At 33.9% G+C, this 20,116-nt stretch overlaps 1 pseudogene; it reads right to left on the bottom strand.

Moving 5' to 3' along the window:
* Positions 1-19,316, bottom strand: part of LOC140693365 (heat shock transcription factor, Y-linked-like) — an 85,446-nt pseudogene extending 66,130 nt beyond the window's left edge.
* Positions 19,317-20,116: the final 800 nt, after the last annotated feature.

The following is a 20,116-nucleotide window of genomic DNA, read 5'->3' as shown; positions in this document are numbered from 1 at the left end:
AAGTCCATACCAGTCCTCCTCAAACACTTCGAAAATATTGATATGGAATGAGTACACACAAACTCACACCATAAGGCCAACATCAACCTGATAACAAAACCAAAGACACTACCTAAAAAGAAAAATATAGGCCAATATCATTGATAAACATAGATGTAAATGTGCTTAAGAAATTATTAACAAACAGAATCCAACAGCATTTAGAAAAAGATCATACACCATTATCAAGTTAGGTTCATCCCAGGAACACAAGGATGGTGTAACATATGCAAATCAATCAATCAATTGTGATAAACAATATCAACAAAAGAGAGGACAAAAATCCACATGATAATCTCAGTAGATGCAGAAAAACATTTGATAACATTTAACAATTTACTGCTAAAAAAGTTCTTATCACATTGGGTACAGAGGGACCATATCTCAACATAATAATAGCTATTTATGACATATAGCCAGCAAAATACTCAATGGTGAAAAACTGAAAACCTTCTCACAAAAACCTGAGACAAGGCAAGGTGGCCCATTCTCACAATTTCAATTCAATATAGTCTTGGAAGTCCTAGCCACAATGATCAGGCAAGAAAATTTGATTTCCTATCAAATTATGAAAAACATTTTTTTAGGACTGAAACACATGATCCAAAGATTTACATACTGTCATAAAAAATCCATAGTTTCCTAAGCAATATTGAAGTAAAAGAAAGAGAATGGAGGAATAACCTACCAGGTCTCCATACACTATTGCAGAGCTACCATAATCAAAATTACATGATATTGGTACAGAAAAAGGCATATGGACCAATAGAGCAGAATAGAGAGCCTAGGAATAAACCTACAGGCCTATGTTCAATTAATCTTTGACAGAGTAGCCAGGAATATGACAGAGAAAAGACCATCTCTTCTCCAACTGGTGTTGGGAAAACTGGATAGCAGCATGCAGAGCAATGGAGTTAGAACATTCCTTCAATGCATACACAAGAAGAAACCCAAAATGGCTTGAAGACTTAAATATAAGCAAGACACAGTAAATCCCCTAGAAGAAAATATATGGAAAACACTCTGAGGTAAATCTCAGCAATGATCTCCAAGAATAGACTACCTAGGTAATGGATGTAAGAGCAAAATTATTAAATGGGACCTAATAAAACTTATAAGATTTTGCACAGCAAAGGGAATCATAAACAAAGCAAAATGACAACCTACAGGTTTAAGGAAAATATTTAGAAGTGATGCAACTGAAAAAGTCTTAATTTCCAAAATATAAAGATTCATACAACCTAATAATAATAAAAAAACAAGAAACCCAATCTGAAAATGGGCAGAAGCCCTAAACATGAAATTCTCCAATAGAGACATTCAAATGACACACAGATATATGAAAAAACAACAACAAAAAATTGCTCACTATCATTATTAGAGAAGGGCAATTCAAAAGTATAATGAAGTATCACTTCACAGTAGTCACAATGGTCATCATTCAAAAGTCCACAAACAATAAATGCTGGGGAAGCTGAGGAGAAAGGGAACATTCCTACACTGTTGGTAGGAACATAGTTTGGTGCAGTGATTTTGGAAACCAGGATGGGGATTCCTCTAATGGATAAAAATAAACTTAACATACGATCCAGCAATCCCACTTCTGGCTATATATCAAAGTGAACCCTATTTCAAATAGACACCTGCACCCCAATGTCCTTAGCAGTGCTATATACAACAGCCACAACATGGAAGCAACCTAATTGTCCAACAACAGATGACAGTATTCAGAAATTATGCCATATTTACACAATGGAATAATATTCTGCAATAAAAAATGATAAAACAATGACATTTGCAGCAAAATGGATGTCCCCAAAAAGTGTCATTCTAATTGAAGTAAACCAGAAAAAGAAAGAAATATAATACATGACATTACATATGAAGAAGCTTAAAAATATATTTGGATGAGAACTCTATGATTTCATCTACAAAACTGAAACACACTCGCAGATCTACTGAACAATTCTATGATTACTGTGGAAAGGGGATGCAAGAGGATATATTTGGGAGCTGTAGATTTATAAATGTTATCCACTATATATAAAAACAGATGTTTTCAAAATTTCTTTTGTATGACACAGGGCAGTATGTTAAATAACGTGAAGTAATGTTTTATAGGCACAGAAATATATGCATGTATGGGGACACTATGCAATACACCACAGATTGACACATGGTAAATGGCAGTAGTTCAATGATAAATAAATGAATAAATATGTAAACAAACAAACAAATAAATAAATAAATAATATTTAATAATTAAAGAAATACAAAGATTCGCACTACTTAACTTTACAATCAAGAATCTAGGAGAAAAGAGAAAGAATGAAGAAGAAAATTGAATCAATGACAGTAAGGCAAATAACAAGAAAAACAATTGAAAAGATAAAAAAAAAAGTCTGTTTTTTTAAACATAACGTGGACAAAAGTTTAGGTTGGCTAAGAAAATAAAAACTCAAATAAAATTAGAAATTATAGTGAAGATATTACCACTGATGTTGTAGAGATGCATTGCATCATAAGAAATTAACACTAGCCAACGATTTGAATGACCTAGAACAAAAGACAAATTCCCAGAAGCATATGTCTTCCAATAATGAATCAAGAAGAAATCAGAAAGTTCAATACAGCAAAAGTGTATATGAATAAATCATAATCCAAACCTACCAAACCAGAAAAAATTTACAAGGTGACTTTACTGGTGAATTCTGTCATACATTTGAAGACAATATTTCACCAATTCTTCGAAAAATCTTCCAAGAATTTGAAGGGGGGGAAAGATTCCAAAGTTGTTTTATGATTCCAGCTTTATTTGCATAACAAATCTAGAAAGGACATCAGATGCAAAATATACAAAATTATCCCTGATAAACATATGTGTCAAAATTCTCAACAAAACACAAGCAAAATGAATTCAACAACACATTTAATATATCATACACATACATGAGTAAAGGGATTTATCCCTGGGTTTAAGGATACTTCAAAATATTCAGATCAATAAAGGTGAAATGCCACAATAATAGAATGAGAAATAAAACTCACATAATCATTTCAATAGGTGCAAAAAAAGCATTGTATATAATACAACATAATTTAAGATACTCCCAACAAATTAAATTAACCCTGTCAGTGGCACAATATCATATACACATAAAACGCTGTGTGGAGAGAAGTGGAGAAGTTCTCTTTTTATTAATTCTTAGAAAAAGGGTTTATATAACATGCACAATGCCTCACATATAATCTAAGTGATTACAATGTTAATAATCTTAAGCTATTTATGTCCCCAAGCACCAGCAGTAAGCACAGAATGTTAAATGATCAAGGATTGTTTTAAAGTTCATCATGGAACTTCATTAAATAGGCCATCTCTTATCCAGCCGGCTGTGCCTGTCTTAGGTTGTCCTCCTCTGAGTATCTTACCCAGTATAGTCTATACAGCCATCCATACTGGATACAATGAGCAGGCCATTTCTTATCCAGCCTGGATATGTGACATTCCTCACAGCTTGTTTATCAGTTCAGACCATGGGCTTATTCTCTAGAGCTTCAGGGCTTATTCTCTAGAGCCTTCAGACAGGAGATCACAAACCCAATATCCCTTGACAGAAAAATGGATGAAGAAAATTTGATGTATATACGCAATGGAATCAATACTTTGCATTCCTATCAACATTGTCCACGTTGCTCATTTTTCTCCACAATCTCACCAACATTTATTTCTTTTCTTTTTGATGAGAAGTTCTGACAATTGTGAGGACTTCTCTCATTTTTGGTTTATGATTTTCCTAATAATTTATAACTCTGAACATATTTTCATGTGTCATTTATCCAACTGTATGTTTTCTACCGATAATTGATTCAAATCTATATATTCATTTCCTATGGACATTTTTTTTAATTTGATTGTTTGGTCTTTTTTGTTGTTTTTATGGGGTAAGAGTTTGCCATAAAATTGGATATTAACACTTGATTGGAAAATATCACTTACAAATATATTCTCCCTATGTGTTGGTTGAATTTTCAATTTAATGATCATGTCTTCTGTAGTGTAAAACTGTTTAGAGTGATACAATCATATTTTGTTACTTTTGCTTCTGCTTCCCTTGTCAGAGTAGACAAATGTAGAATCAATTTAAGTCCAATGTCAGAGTGTACTTCATATGTTTTACCCTAGGATACTTTGTTGTCAGGTTTTATGCTTTAAATGCCCAGGAGTGGGATTGCTGGGTCATATGATAGGTCTATCTTAATTATTTAAAGGAAGTTCCATACTGTTTCCAAAGTGCTTTCACCAATTTTCATTCCCATCCACTGCTTTGGAGAGTCCCTTTTTCTACACAAATTCCCCAGTCTTTATTATTTGTAGACATTTTTATGACAGCCCTTCTCAGGAGTGTGATGTAAAACATTATTTAATTTTTGTCTTGCATTTGTATAATGATTAGCTATGTGAGCATGTTTTTAAGTTTCTGATTGACATCTGTGTGTCTTCTTCAGAGAATTGTCTTCTGCTAATTTTCTGACTGAGTTGTTTGTAGATTTTTGAAATGGAGTTGTATGAACGAAGTGTGTATTTTAGAAATTAGCCTCTTGTTGATAGCATTGTTTCCTAATGTTTTCTCCCATTTGGAATTTCATCTTTTCATATTGTTTATTTTTCTGTGTAGAAGGTTTTAAGTTTAACTAGGACCTATTTGATTATTTTACTTTTATTGTTTTCAGCTTGGGAGATTGACATAAGAAAATTTCGCTACAATTTATGTCTTGTTTTGCCTATGTTAATTTCCAGGAGTTTTATTGTGTCATGTATTAGATTCAGATATTTAAAACATTTTGAGTTTATTTCTGTACAGTGTGATGGAGTGTTCTAATTCCATTGAGTAACATGTAGCTGTCTAGCTTTCTCAACATCACTTTCTGAATACTGTCTTTTAGGCTTTGTATAATTTTGCTTCCTTTGTCATAGTTTAGTTGACCATAGGTGTAATGTTTTATTTCTGCCTCTGTGTTCTGTTCCAGTGATATAGATGTTTGTTCGTTCTCCAGTATTGTGCTGATTTGATTACTGTTTTTGTAATATAGTCTGAGATCTGGGAGGGTTATGGGTAATGACTCCAACTTTGTTCTTTTTCCTCATTGTTCCTTTTGCAGTTCTGGTGCTTTTGCAGTTCCATACAAATCTTAGAACTGATTTAATTTCTGTGGAAAATACCATGTAGTTCGATCTGAATCACTTTATATCTGTAGACATCTTTTGTATTATGTACATTTTAACAATATTAATTCCTCTAAACTAAGACCTTGAGATTTCTTTCCATTTCTTTTCATCATCTTCAAATTTTTTATCAGTCTCCTATTGATTTTATTATCTTGGATTTTTCATTAGTTTTTCATTTTTGATCTGATATCGTATGGATTTTTTAAAATTATGGAATATTTCATTGTTAGTGTAAAGAAATGTAACAGTTTTTGTATATTAATCATGAATCATGCTGCTTTGCTAAATGTCTTTTTTAGTTTTAGTTGTCTTGGTGTGGAGAATCTTTAGAGTTCTCTATATAGATTATCATGTCATCTAAAATAATAACAGTTTTACTTTATTCAATCCAACTTCAATAATTTATTTTCTTGTCTGATTGTTGTTGCTAGGACTTCCCATACTGTGTTTAATAGAAATGGTGAGAGGGGGCATCCTTTCCTTATTCCTTAATTTGGCTTTCAGTTATTCACTTTTGCATATTATGTTCTCTGTCTGTCAGTTATTAAAGACTTTATTTATGTTGAGATATATTCCCTGAATCCTAATTTGGTAAGAGGTTTCTGTTGTTGGTTTTTCTGCTTTATTTTTGTTGCTGTTGTTGCTGCTACTGTAATGAATAAAAGTTGAATTTTCTGAAATGCTTTTTATGGATTTATTGTGATGACCACGTCATTTTCCCTTTTACTTTTGTTAATGTGGTGTATCAAACTGATTGATTTCAAGTATGTTCCACCACTCTTATGACCCTGCAATGAATTTAATTTGATCATAGCATATAATTCATTTTAAGTATTGCTGGATTTAGTTTGCTAATAATAATTTTTAGAATTTTTGCATCTTTATCAATCAAAGATTTTGGCTTGAAATTCTCTTTGTTTCTACTTTGTTGGCTTTGCTATCAGGGTGATAAAATCTTCATAGAATTAATTTGGGATTTTCCAACATCTTCACTATGTTTGAATAGTTTGAAGAGTATAAGTTCTGCTTTGTGTTTTTTACAGTTTTCCAAGGGAGCTTTTTAAATCAGCACTAACTTTTAAAGATTTTTTTAAATGCAGATTTTTTCTTTCTTCAAGTAGACAGTTTATTCAAATTATTTGTTTCTCCTTATCCCTTTCTCTTTCTAGACATTTGTTTGTTTCTTCTAAGTTGTCCAGTTTATTGGCATTTAAGTATAGACACAATGATCTCTTTTTTGTATATCTGAGGGAAGAATTGTTATTTCTCCACATTTATTTCTGACTTTATTTCTTTGGAGCTTCCTTCTTTTCTTCATGATGCACCTGGCTAGAGTTATTTTGATTATGCTTATATTAAAAAGAAAACAAAAACAAAATGTTTGGTTTTACTACTCTTTGCATATTTGCTTTTCTCTCTAATTTATATTTAAACCTGTAATATTTAGGTTTTTTCTTTCTTTTTTAATTTTTTTATTTATTTTTAATCCTTTTACAAGGTTTCCTCAAATTCAAATGTAGAGCATAATTTTTTAGTTACAATGAACATATATACATTTGTTATCCAACTTTTTCCCCTGTGAACTGCCGTAGATTATTTATATATTTCCCTGTGCTATTCAGTACAATCCTGTTTATCTATTCTACAGTTTTGACCTCTCAGCCTATCTCTTCCCACACCCCACCCACTTGGCAACCAAAATTTTGTATTCTCTGACTGCGAGTCTTTTTCTGTTTTGTATTTCTGCATTTTTTGTTTGGTTTGGTTTGGTTTTTAGATTCCACACATGAGCCTTCTCATATGGTATTTTTCTTTCTCTTTCTCTCTTACTTCACTTAGACTGATTTTCCCCAGGAGCATCCATGTTCCTGAAAATGGCATTATGTTGTCAGTTTATAAGACTGACTACTAATCCATTGAATAAATATACTACCTCTTCTTTATCTAGTCAAATGTCGATGGACATTTAGGCTGTTTCCATGTCTTGGCTATTGTACATACTGCTGGCTATGATCATTGGTGTGCAGGTGTCATCCTGAAGTAGGGTTCCTTCTGGATTTATGCCCAGGAGCGGGATTCCTGGGTCATATGATAAGTCTATTCCTTGGTTTTTGAGGAATCTCCATCCTGTTTTCCACAGTGGCTGCACCAAACTGCATTGCCACCAGCAGTGAAGGATGGTTCCCTTTACTCCACAGCCTCTCCAGTATTTGTCATTTGTGGATTTTGGAATGATGGCCATTCTGACTGGTGTGAAGTGATACCTCATTGCAGTTTTGATTTGCATTTCTCTGATAATCAGTGATATTCAGCATTTTCTTCTGTGCCTTTTGATCATTTGTATGTCTTCCTTGGAGAATTGCTTAATTAGGTCTTCTGCCCAATTTTGGATTGGTTGTTTATTTTTTCTTATTCTTTGGATGAGCTGCTTATATACTCTGGAGATCAAGTCTTTGACGATTTCATATGCAAATATTTTTCCCATTCCGTAGGTTGTCTTTTTGTTTTACTTCTGGTTTCTTTACTGTGCAGAAGCTTGTAAGTTTCATTAGGTCTCATTTGTTTATTCTTGCTTTTGTTTCTTCTACGAGGAAATTTTCGAGACATATCAGAAAACATTTTGCCTATATTTTCCTCTTGGTGGTTTATTCTATCTTAACTTATGTTTAAGTCTTTGATCCATTCTGAGTTTATTTTTGTGTATGGTGTTCTAGCTTCATTGGGAATGTTCTAGCTGCATTGAATTACATGCTGCTGTCCAGTATTCCAAACACCAGTTGCTGAAGAGACTTTCTCTTTTCCATTGTGATTTCTTTCCTCCTTTTATCGAAGATTAAATGACCAAACATTTTTGGGTTAATTTCTTGGCTCTCTATGCTGTGCCATTGGCCTATATGAATGTTTGTCTACTAATAATGTGCTGTCATGTTGACTTGAGCTCTATAGTATTATCTGAATCGTTAGCATAAAGAAATTCCACTAATATTTGTATCTTAATCTGGTAACCTGCTACCTTGCTGAATTCTTTGATCAGCTGTAGAAAATTCATTGTGGATCTTGTAGGGTTTTCTATAAACAGTAACATATTATCTGCATATAGTTACACTTTTATCTCTTCCTTTCCAATTTACATCCCTTTTACTTCTCTCTCTTGTTTGATTGCTGTGGCTAGGACTTCCAAGACTATCTTGAGTAGGAGTCGTGTTAGTGTGCATCCTTTTACTTTCCCAGATTTTAGTAGGAAGAATTTGACTTTCTCATCTTTGAGTACTATGGTGTCTGTAGGTTTGTTATCTATTGCTTTCATGATGCTGAAATATATTCCCTCTATGCCCACATTGGTGAGAGTTCTTATCATACGTGGGTGTTGATTTTTATCAAATGCTTTTCCTGCATCTATTGAGATGATCATGTGGTTTTGGTTCTTTCACTTGTTGATGTGCTGTTTTACATTGATTAATTTGCATAAGTTGAACCACCCCTGTGTCACTGGCATGATCCCCACTTTGTCATGATATATAATGTTTTTTCTGTGTTGTTGGATTCTATTTGTTACTATTTTGGTGAGGATTTTGGCGTCTGTGTTCATCAGTGATATTGGCCTATAATCCTCTTTTTTGGTAGTGTCTTTGCCTGGTTGTGGTATCAGGGTGATTGTGGCTTCATAGAATGACTTTGGGAGTATTCCTTCCTTTTCAATATTCTGGAAGAGTTTGAGAAGGCCTGGTATGAGTTCTTCTGTGTTTGTTTGGTAGAATTCTGCTGTGTATCCATCCGGACCTGGACTGTTATTTGTAGGAAGGTTTCATATTGCTATTTTGATTTCATTTCTAGAGCTCTGTTTCTTCAAGTGGTCAGTTCCTTCTTGATTCAATCTCGGTGGACAGTATGTTTACAGAAACTTGTTCATCTCTTCCAGGTTATACAATTTGTATCCAAATATTCTTCATAATATTATCGTATGATATTCTGTATTTCTATTATTTTGTTGTAATTTCTCCATTCTCCTTTCTTATTTTGCTAATTTGTGCTCTCTCTCTTTTCTTCTTATTTAGTTTGACCAGAGGCTTTTCGATTTTACTTACTTTTTGGAAAAACTAGATTTTGGATTGGTTAACTTTTTTCCTAAGTTCTTTTTAATCTCAATTTTATTTATTTCCTCCCCAATATTTATGATTCCCTTCCTTCCGCTGCCTTTTGGGATTTTTTGGTCTTGTTTCTCTAGTTCATTCTTCTGGTGGGTTAAATTGTTTATTTGTCATTGTTCTTCTTTTTTGAGGAACGCCTGTATCGCTATAAACTCCCCTCTCAGCACTGCTTTTGCTGTGTCCCATAAATTTTGTGGTGTTTTGCTTTCATTTTCTTTTGTCTCAAGGTACGTTTTCATTTCTGCTTTGATTTCTCATTGACCAATTGGTTTTTTAATAACATATTGTTTAATCTCCATGTTTTCCTTTGTTTCTCTGTTGTTGATTTCAAGCTTCATGGCATTGTGGTCAGTAAAGATGCTTGAGGTAATTTCTATCATCTTAAAATTGCTGAGGTTTCTTTTGTGCCCAAGTACATCTTGAATCCTGGGAAATGTCCCACGTGCACTTGAAAAGAATGTACATCCTATTTTGGGGGGTTACAATGCTCTGAAAATATCCATCAAGTGTAGTATTTCTATCGTATTATTTCATTTTTCTGTTGCCTACTTTTTTTCTGTCTCAATGATCTGTCCAGTTATTTTAATACATTGTTGAAATCTACAAATATGATTCCCCCTTTATATCAGTTAGTATTTATTTTATGGACTTAGGTGCTCCTGTATTTGGTGCATATGTATTAACGAGTGTGCTATCCTCATATTGTATCACTCCTTCAATCATTATAAAATGTCCTTCTTTATCTTTCTTTATGGCCTTTGTTTTAAAGAGTATTTTGTCTGAAAACAGTAATGCAACACCTGTTTTTTGCTTTTCCAATTGTATGAAATACTCTTTACCATCCTTTCACTCTCAATCTATATGTGTCCTTCTCTCTGAAGTGGGTCTTTTGTATGCAGAATATTGAAGGTTCATGCTTTATTTTTCAGCCTGCCACTCTACGACTTTTGACTGGAGCATTTAGTCCATTAACATTTACAATAATTGATGATAGGCTTGTGTTTATTGCCAAATTGACCTTATATGTGTAGTTGATTTGGAATTTCCTCTTTTTTCCTTTCATCTTCCTTTTATGGTTGGTCATTTTCCTTTGTATTATCATTAATTTTATTTAGTTTTAGTAACTCCCTGATAAGTTATCTTCTTTTTGTTAACCTTTTTTATGTCCATCAGACCATTAATATAACTGCATTTTTTAAAGTGATAGAAACATGATCTCACACCCATCCTACCGAGAACAAAATATTTTTAAATGAAAGACCAAAAAAAAAATTCTCTATTTTCCTGCCTCCCTCTCGCACTCTCAATTATTTGTATGTCTTGTTTTAAAATTTTGTGTTTATTTTATTTGTAATTCATGAGTTATCACCTTTCCAGCTGTGAGTTTCACATTTCTGTAGTATCCTGCTGCTTTTTTTGTAGAGAAAACCTTTCAATACTTCTTTTTGCATGGGTCTAGTGTTGCTAATTCTTAAAGATTTTTCTTGTCAGTGAAATCCATTATTTCTACATCAGCCAAAAAGTATAACATTGTTGGTCAATGTATCCTACAGTATATAATTTTTTCCATTCAAGACTATGAATATATCTTGCCAATCCCTTCTGGGCTGTAGTATTTGTGTAGAGAAATCCGCTGGTATCCTTATGGGGATTCTCTTGTAACTCACAATTTACTATCCTCTTGTTGTCTTTAGGATAATTTCTTTTTCCTTGACTCTGACCATATTAATTATATATCTTAGTGTGGGTGTATTTCTGTTCTTCTTGTTTGGGACACTCTGAGCTTACTGTACTTGGATATCTGATTCCTTATTTAAGTTTTGGAAGTTCTCAGTCATGATTTCTACAAAAACCTTTGCAATCCCCTTTGGTCATTCTTCCCCTTCTGGGACTTCTATCATGCCAAGATTGTCATGCTTTCTATTATCCCCAGGTCCCTTATGCTTTTTTCATTTGTTTCTCATTGTTTCTCTTGTAGCTCTTATGATTGGGAGCTTTCTATTTTCCTGTCTTCTAAGTCACTAATTCATTCCTCTGTGTTATCTAGTCAGCTTTTCTACACCTTTAAATCATTCCTCATCTCAGTCAACGTGTTTACCTATTCTACTCGACACTTCCTTATAGTTTCAATTTCATTTTTGACATATTTTGTATCTCTAAGCACTATCTCTTTAATTTCCTTCTGTAATTTGATCACTCCATTTTTGAAATCTTGATCTAGTTGGATATCGATGTCTATTTCACTGATCGTTCTTTCAGGGGATTTCTCTTGTTCGTTTAATTGGGGATGGTTTCTCTGCTTCTTCAACTTTCTACTACCTCTCTGGCACTGTGGTTTATGGAGTATCAGTTATCTAATTTGGACCTAAAGAGTTTATCTACCTAAAGCCTATGTAGTTATACAACTTCGAAAAGAGAAAAAAGTGAGAGAGAGTTAAAGAATTTTAAAGATGAGAGAAATAAAGGTTTGAAGACATTGTTGAATGAATAATAGAAAAAGAATTTGAAGCAGTATTTTGAAAAATAATAATAATAAAAATATTTTTAAAAATTTCAAAGGAATTAAAATGGGGCTATACATAATTCAATAAGAAGTAAAAATTAAGAGGGTAATAAAAATGGAACAGGTAAAAACACATTAATACAAGGGTGTGGTCATTGTCCTCCTGGAGACTGTGTACTTTTAATGTGAATTCTTTCTTTATTCATCCTGATTTGGAAGCTCAACTTGTTGTTTCCAGAGGTCCTCCACTGGAGCCCTCATCTGTGCTGCTCCCAGGGCATGTCAGCAAGCAGATCGCTCCTAAACCCTACACTGGGTATGATGAAGCTCTCTTCTCTATGGGCTGTCTTGACAATGCCCTGACCGATGCTGCAGTCAGATGTTGCAGAATGACTAGGCATGATAGGGCATCATGCCCTCTCCCAGCACCACTGTAAGGGGCTGTAATCTAGCCCAAAATTTGAGGGGCCAACTGTCCTCTCAGGTTGCTGATCACTCTGCTGCTCTGTGCCTATATACGCTTTGCCTCAGGTTTGCACACCGGAAATGGGCTCAGGGAAGACTGAGGAACAGCCCTGTCCCTGGTCTGGCCCAAAATCCAGCTCCTTGTTTGTCTTGTCAGACAAGTTCTCTGAGGAACCAGACAGTAGGATCCTATATGCCTCAGGATTTAGACAAGTCTCGGTCTGACCCTTGAGGCTGCTAAGCCCTTAGGTGTAGATGCAGGTATTTCCCCCACTGCCACATTGGTGTAAAGCACCAGAGGGTATGGTGGCTGTGTCTGAGCCCCAGCTCTCTTCACCTAGAAACTCTTGTGGATTTTCAGAGATGGGTAATGCACCCTTCCACCCACAGGGCACATCTGCCCTGTTGTTTTATGGAGGGCCCAGGCTGTTCTGCCCTGTCCATCCACAGCCATGACACAATGCCAAATCCATTCCCCTGGGCAGCCACAGTGCAGCCATTCCCATCTACCACCCAGCTCGGGCAGCATGGCCCTGCCCCCAGCTTCTGGGATGCATCTTCAGCTGAGTGTCACAGGGATCCTCTGTGCCTGTTTAACTTAGTTCTGTCAGTCAACTTATACAATGTACATGTCGAAGCCTTGGAGGCTCCCCTTCTTCCTGCCCATCACACAGCTGGAGAGGGGAGACACAGTGAATGAGCACCAGTCCTTCTTTGCTGCTCCCTCCCTGTTGGAACTGTCCAATTCTGTTTTGCCTTTTCTTCTTTCTTTCTTCCTTTTCTCCTACCAGATTTTTCACATCTTTATCTATTGAAGAGTACAATCTACTGTCATAGAACTGCAGGTTCTCTGGTTAGCTGAGTGGGCCTTTGTATGAGGGTCTGGTGTATTTGCAGCAAAGTGTGAGCTATGAGCATCTTCCTACTCCACCATCTTTGCCTCCCCCCAAAAGCCTCATTTTATGGTGGAAGATAAACATAGTCTGGAAATAAATGGAAAAGATATTCCATGGAATTGACAAGAAAGTGCAGATTGCAATGCTTAACTCATGCAAAATACGTTTTAAAATAGGGGCCAAAAGAAAACAAATATGACATTATATAAAGAAAAAGGGATCAATGAAAAAAGGGCATTACACTCATTAAATTATATATGGACCCAACACCATAGATCCTAAGTATAAAAAGAAATTTTAGTAGACATGAAGGAATTATTTCATTATAAAACAATAATAGTAGATGAGATGAACACCCCACTATTCTGATAGCCAGATCATCCAGAAAGAATGTCTGTAAGAAAACAGAGATCTTAATAGCATATTAGATCATTTGAACCTAAGTGAGATATTGGACACTGCATCAGAAAAGCAAAACACATAAACATTTCAAGTGTGCACAGGATGTTATCTAAGGAATTAACCACACATTATGTCATGAAATGAGCCTCAGGAACTTTAAGCAAATATAGATTACAGCAAGTATTTTTCCATACACAAAGTAAGAACCTGTGCATCAACTCTAGAAAGAAGAATAGGAAAAGCACAAACATGAGGTCAAACCACATCATTTAAAAAATAAAATAAAACAAGTTCAATGATGAAATCAAAGAGGTAATAAAATCATACGTGGAGAGAAATTACAATGAAAACACAGCTTCATAAAACATATGGGATACAGCAAATACAAATCTAAGAGGGAAGTTGAGAACAAATCATGACTTCTACAAGGAACAGGAAAAACCTCATAGAAAGGACCAAGTATACCACCCAAAATAACAAGAAATAAGAACAAACAAAATCCAAAGGCAGTAGAATGAAAATTCTTTAATAATTATGTTGAAAATAAATAAAATATTAGTTGAAAAATAAATTACAAATCATAAACCAACACCTTTAAATTTTTTAAAAAATATTAACAAACAGGTAAACATTTAGCCAGGCTTATTAAGAAATACAGAGACTGGACACAAACAAAAAAAGAAATTAAACAGAAAAAATAATATCAGATATTGCAGAAATACAAAAAACGATTATGAAAGCACAATGAGCTGTTACGTGACAACCAACTGGATGACTTAAAGAAATGGACAATTTTCTTGAAACGTACAGCCTGCCAACACTGAATAAAGAGAAATCTGAGAACATGACATGAACAATCCGTATAAATTAAATACAATGTATAATTTTAAGAACACCCCTTGAACAAAATATCTGGATGCCTTCACTAAAATATTTTTACCCCAACTATTTTAAAAAATGAAGGAGGAAGGAAAATTCCCAAAGTCATTCTATGAAGCCACCATTACCCTGATAATAAAATCAGTCAAAGACACTACCAAAAAAAATGGAAATGGAAATCCTATATCATTGATGAATGATGATATACATTCAAAAATCCTCCAAAAATATCAACAAATGAATCCAGCAATACTTAGAAAGTTTTATACATGATGATCAGTTGGATTACTTCCTGAGTCACAAGGATGGTTCAACATACACAAGTCAAACAGCATGACACATATCTAACAAAGGAAGGACAAATTTCACAAGAACATGTCAATACACAAATTATAAGCATTTGACAAAATTCAACATGCATTCATCAACCGAATTCTCATGAAATTGAGTACAATGGGAACATCTCTCAACATACTAAAGGCCATTTATAACAATTTATAATTCTCAGGGGAAAGGCTGAAAGCCTTCTGGGTAAATTCATGGGAATTCACAAGAATTCCTACCCTCACCACTTCACTTCAACAGTAATAGACGAAAGGAAAAGGAAAAGAAAAAGAAGAAAAAGAAATGCAAAATGGACAGAAAGAGGCAAAATTGTCACCAGTACTGATGGCATAACAATCTACATAGAGAATTCTAAGAGCTCCACACTATTATGAACAATAAATAATTTCATCAAGGGAGCAGGGTACAAGATTAATGTAAAGAAGTCTCTTGCATTTCTATGCATTAATCATGAGATAAGATAAAATGGACGTTGAAAGCAATAATATTTATTACCCCATAACCCTGAATATATTGGAATGAAAGTAACCACATATGTGAAATATCTACACACTGAAAATTATAAAACATTGACAAAGAAATTAAAAATGATTCAAAAAAACGGAAAGATGTCTTGTGCTCTTGGATTGAAAGAGTTCATATTGTTAACATGGCCGTACTACAAAAAGAAACCTACCGATTTAGTGCGAGTACTGTTACGAAGCTGTAGTATTTTCCACAGAACCAGAAAATTAACAAATCTAAGTTTTACATGAAACCATTAAAAATTGCCAAAATGATCTTGAGAAAAAACAACAAATCTGGAGGTAGAACCCTCCCGGATACCTTACTCTACTACAAACCTACAGTGATAAAAACAGTATGGCATTGGCACAGAGATACAATTAATAAAAACAGATAGAGAGCCTAGAAATAATTCCACAAACCTATGAGCAATGAATCTATGATAAAAGAGTCAAGAGTACACAATGTAAAAAGGAGAGTCACGTCATTGGATGGTGTGGGGAAAGCTGAACATCTATATTTAAAACAGTGAAATGAGAGCATTTCCTGACATCATATACAAAAATAAACTCCAAGTTTATTAAGGACCTAAATGTAAGACCTGATACTATAAAACTGCTAGAAGGGAATATAGGTGATACACTATTGGATATATATCATAGGAATATTTTCTTATATCAGTCTTCTAAGGCAAAAGAAGTAAAAGCAAAAATTAGCAAGTGGGACCTAAATAAACTTGAAAATTTCTGCACAGCTTAGGACACAATCAATGAAATGAAAAGACTGCCTGTATAATTGGAGAACATAATTGCAAACAATGCAAGTTACCAGGGGTTAATAGATGTAGGTTAATAAATGTAACATGCATTTAGGTTAAACAACTCAAGGTGAAAAACAAAAACCCAATCAAAAACAAGAGCAAAGTACCTGAGTTAATATTTTTCCGAAAAAACATACAGATGAGTAACACGGAAGTGATAAAATTGCTCAACATTACTAATTATTAGGTAATTGCAAATCAAAACCACAATGAGATATTATGTCACACTGGTCAAATGGCTGTTATGAAAAAGTCTACAAATAGAAACTGTTGGAGACGATGTGGAGGTAAGAAATCTCTTGTATACTCTTGGTACGAACGTAAATTGATACAACTTCTAAGAAAAAGAGTATTCAGATTTGTTTAAAAACTAAAAATTTAACTACCATATGACCCAGTAATACCTCTCCTAGGAAAAATCTGTGGGAAAAAACCCTAAATTGAGAAGAACCAATGTTCACAAAAGCACTGATTATAATATGAAAGAAAGGGAAGCAATCCAAGAGTCCACAGTAGACTATGGACTTAAGAAGATATGATGTTTCAATAAATATGCAATGGAATAATACTCAGCCATGAAAATGAATAACACATTGCTAGTTCAGCATCCTGAATAGACCTAGTAAATAATATGCATAGTGAAGAAACTTAGACAAAAACAAATGTATACAGTATAATTTATATTTAGAATCTAAAGAATAACAAATATCTTTGTATATCTCACTTTAGCTATTGATAGATGATAAATAGATAGAAGGACAATACATGATAGATAGAAAGATAGATAGATAGATATTTATATAGATAGATAGAAAGATAGATAGATAGATACATAGATAGATAGATACATAGATACATAGATAGAGACATGATGAAGATGTAAATAGATTAGTTAGACAAGACTTAAGCAGACTCAAAGATATGGGAAAAATTTATGTTTACCAAAGTAGAAGGGAAAGAGATTTTAGTGGTAGAATATTGACAGAGAGAAAGTAGTATACATAAAGGAGAGAAGCAAGGATAATCTGTATAGATCATGGAACTAAACACAATTGCTTAAAATAATTGTATGTTAAAATTATTGTAATATTTCATAATGCAATATAATCTACAAAGTGATTAGAATAACTATGTGTACATCTGAAACTACACAATATAGTACATCTACTGTACTTCAATTAAAAATAAAACATCTCATGTATAATTTAGTCATTTTTCTGCTGAAAGAATCTTCCTTTAATATTGTTTTATTTTTACTCTTTACCTTTTATGATTACTGTTTCAAATTATTTCTTTTACTGTTGCGAACAAGTTACCAGTTTGAATTATCTGTATTTAATGCTCCTGAATTCCTATTTTTCTCTCTTTAATACATATGGTATAGTAGCATTTAAAAACATACCCAAAGAAACAGATGTAAATTTCTCATGGTCTCTCCTTAGCACTTAAGTCAATGTTTTGTACATTTTGCTAATTTATATTTCTTAGAAGACTTCTTCTCTGCACCTCTTACAAGGTGTCTCGGTTTTGTTTTTTCATCACATTCAGGCTTGTTTCTGATATAGTCTTTATTTTCACTTTATATCTAAGTGATAAATGTGTATTACTGGTTGAGTGATTTCTTATTTCAGTAGTTTGAAATGTAATTTTATTTACCCTTGGCCTATGTTTTCCGCTCAGAAATCTGCTGATAGCCTAATGAGGGTTCCTTTGTAGATTATCATAACTATTTTTGGCTGCCTTTAAAATATTACTCTGTCATTGACTTGCCAATTTGCATATGACGTATCTTGAAGGAGGTCTCTTTGTCTTCAAGTTATTGGTGTTTTTTTGGCTCACCGACTTGTATATCAGTTCATTACACAGGTTCGGGAAGTTATTAACTATTTTTTCTTTGAATAAACCATCAGCTGCCTTCTAACTTTCTTCTACATCCAGGATTCCACTCTAATGTGCAGTTTCTGAGGAAGTGTGATGGCTACTGTAGAGTTTCCTCACTTTTTAATATCTTGACTCTCTGCCCTCTCCTATCATTTCAAATTTTGTATTGGTGAGTTTGCTAATTTCTCTTCCACAAAGACACTCTACTTCAAATGCTTTCTGTTGCATTTTTCATCTCATTTATTAAATTCTCCTGATCCTCCAATAACTTTTGTTTATTTTATAGTTTCAGTCTCTTTGGTAATGTATTCCTTATAAACATTTCATTTATTCCTGAGCTCAGTAAACTGCTTTCGTAGTTTTGTATTTTGTATTGAGTTTCTGTATGATATCTATTTGGATTCTCCATTAGTTATATGGCAATATACCATGACTTAAATTTGTTTGGTGCATGGTTGTCATTGTATGTGTGTGTGTGTGTGTGCAGGTGCGTGTGCGTGTGTGTCTGTGTCTGTGTTGGTGTCTGTATGTGTGTGTGCGTGCCCTGTAATGTTACTGTGATTGGTCATGATCTTGATAAATTATTGCTCTGATGACACTAAATAACAGATTGGGAGTTGGAGTCCTTGCTTTGTATTCTGGTAGTTTGAAATATTGCACAATTTTTGGTTTTACTTAACTCAGCTACCTCTGATAATATTTCAAAATGGCACTTTCCAGTCACTACTGTCTGGATAAAAGATGTGCTTTCATTGTCACTTCTTACCCTTCTCTGGTAGTTAATGCCACTTTTGTCACTGGGATGGTGAACCCTTCCTTTTATCTGATATCCATTGAGACTCAGTGTACACATTGAGGAAAGGTGCAAAGACTGGTGGGTATTTGGAATCAGGCAAGTGTCTTAGCCATGTCCAGTGTTGCGCGGTATCTTGTCTCCACCACTGTGAATGGGGAGTAGGGAGGATGTCTGAAGGATGGAAATTCTGTCTCCATTTTAGCTCCCCCCTAGTTAATGTGACCATGAGTACTGGTGCAGTTGGAGGCTGAAGCTGTGTGAACCACTGAGACCCTGATTCTACTGGGTACTCTGAACTTGAGTATTCATATATCCTAGTCAGGTGGCCTTGGTTGCAGACACCAAATTTGCTCTTCCCATAGTTCAGCCTCTTTTGTGTATTTTAGTCCTCCAAACTTTACCTGTTCTCATGCGTTCCAGAGTATTATTTTGTGTTGTAGTTATTTTTGTTGAGATGTGAACATTTTATTTTCTATAGATGTAAGGGGAGAGACAAAAATTGTTTAAACTTATGTCACTTTTAAAAGTATATACTTTTTCAATTAAAAGCTTAAATTCTACTAACGACATTATTAAGACAGTAAAGAAATTGAATAAATCACCTCTCTTAATATCAGAGTACTACAAAATATTTTGATTTTTCTGGATTTTTTTTAAAGTTTTTCTCACTTACATGCACATTTTACTATAATATATCCCTATAATGTCTTTAAAATCAATTAAATTATTAAAATATATATCTGTGTTGTCAATATAGCCCTGTTGGTTCACTAATTTATTACTAGTAGCTTGCATATTTCTGTCTTCTCCATCCTTCTTCCCTGTCCGTACAGGAAACCACTTCCTGGTACACTACACATATATATGTCATTCTGTTCCTGTTTTTTTATGATTATTTCTCTTATATCTTTATTTTCCTCATTTAAGTGACAACATAGAGTGTTTTTCTCTGTATGACTTATTTTCCTATGTGCAATGCTCTCTGGGTCCAGTCACATTATTCCAAATGGCAGAATTTTATTTTTCAATATGACAGAGACTAAATATTTATTATGTTATCTATATCTCACATCTACTTCAGCCAATCATCTGTTGATGGGCATTTGAGTTGTGCTTCAAACGTTGGCTACTATAAATGATGATGTTAAGGACATTTGGGGTAATATATCCTTTAAATTAATGTTTTCATTTTTTTCAGATTTATACCAAAA

The sequence above is a fragment of the Vicugna pacos genome, unplaced genomic scaffold (assembly GCF_048564905.1).
Source record: "Vicugna pacos unplaced genomic scaffold, VicPac4 scaffold_19, whole genome shotgun sequence".
In the NCBI taxonomy this organism is placed as follows: Eukaryota; Metazoa; Chordata; class Mammalia; order Artiodactyla; family Camelidae; genus Vicugna; species Vicugna pacos.
This window is presented reverse-complemented; position numbering and strand designations above follow the sequence as displayed.